A 1,625-nucleotide genomic window follows, 5' to 3' on the forward strand; every position below is an offset into this window, starting at 1 on the left:
TTAAAGATTTTTAGAGCATTAAATCTACAGCAATAACTCATCAGGATCCATAACCATCACTGAAAAATTGGTAGCAAGGGGAGCCTGAACTAAAAGAATGCTCCTCAAAGCCAGGTTATTTATAAATGCTTTCTTTATAATTCTGTTGGTACCATCAAGCTGCTTCCAATGACTTTTGATTCAGAGGCACAATTTTAAGTTGCTTATTGGCTACAAAGGTTACCTGAAGTGTGGTGCTTGACCAGTTAAACCTTTCCATAGGATCCCTCCCCATGTTCTTGAATGTGGTGAAAGTGTCCTGTCACCTCCATCATCCTTGGGCTTTCATTAATCTGGGAGATGAGCCTGAGAATATGTTTTGCACGTTTTTGGTCGCTTCCTGGACAGTAGAAGCCATTCTGGAATCGCAACATCAGTATATACAAATTGGCTTAATTTAATACCATGTATTAATAGAATTATCATGTCAAACCTCCCTCCAGATTATCTGATACAGAAGCAGATACATTACTTTCTGACACAGCACAAATCAACCAAAACATTGGGGTAGTAGAGAAAAGTTAGAACCTCTGACAATGTTTTTGCTGTTTCTGATGCCATTGTAAACATGTAAACTCCCTTCCTATGTGGTCAACAAAACAGGAGGTAAGTAACATTTTATTTCAAAACAGAAGTTCCGGAATTGTAGGGGAAAACTATGATTGGTATAGGATTATAATGTTTTAAATGACTTACCTTGGACAATGAAGGTGCAGGAGGTCCAAGTAATCTTCAATAAGGATATTGATGTCTTCATTCAGGAATTTTTCACAAAAGAAGTTTTTTAGCTAAAGCACTCAAACCAGAAATGAAAACCACAGTTGCTACAAGTACAATGAGAGTTCATGAAAGTATGAAGTGTAGAGATTAGATAGATAGATTAGATAGATAGATAATTTTATTAGTGACACCAATGCAGGATTGGTGGTGGAAGGGAGGTAAATTTGCCCAAGATTCCTGTCCTATGTGAAGTAGCAGGTGGAAGACTCTCAGCTGTGTGGTAATTATTGAAGCCCTGAGGGTGGGGATATAACACAGAGCCAGGAGCTGTCAGGCTCTCTGCCTGGGGACACAAAGTTGGTCTGTGTGAATGAACTCATACCTGAGTATAAGGTTGCTGAAAGCTTTGTTTTGAGCTGACAGGGAAAAGCCCTCCAGCTGATAGACAGGAACTTCTGATGTATAGTAAGTGCCGGACAGGGCAGGTTTTCTTTTGCTGATTTGTTTTTTTATCTGCAACCTTCAAATAAACCTGGCTACAAGTCAGCCTAAGGCTGATACCTCAGTGTGTGATCTGAGTTGGATAAACCAGACAAGTGTCCTTTGACCCCAGCAAAGGCGATCCTGAGCATAACCCCTCACAATAAATATATACGTGGAGACAATGGAATTTGCTAATTAATGGGAGATTCTGATTGGCCACCACACAGGAGCCCCTTATTAACATATATATGGAGACTGAAAGAGATTATGTAAAGCTCTAAAAGGGTTTAGCAGGTAGGTTCGTATGAATGGGGTTTGTGTATTAGGTGCCATTGTGTAGAGGGTGGAGACCTTAGACTGAAACTAAGCCATGTAACTGATTG

General features: G+C 39.8%; 1 protein-coding gene across 3 annotated transcripts in view; it reads right to left on the minus strand.

Moving 5' to 3' along the window:
- Positions 1 to 1,625, minus strand: part of LOC140332634 (serine/threonine-protein kinase SBK1-like) — a 53,346-nt gene that overhangs the window by 29,695 nt on the left and 22,026 nt on the right. The window lies entirely within an intron of this gene.

The sequence above is a fragment of the Pyxicephalus adspersus genome, chromosome 6 (assembly GCF_032062135.1).
Source record: "Pyxicephalus adspersus chromosome 6, UCB_Pads_2.0, whole genome shotgun sequence".
Lineage (NCBI taxonomy): Eukaryota > Metazoa > Chordata > Amphibia > Anura > Pyxicephalidae > Pyxicephalus > Pyxicephalus adspersus.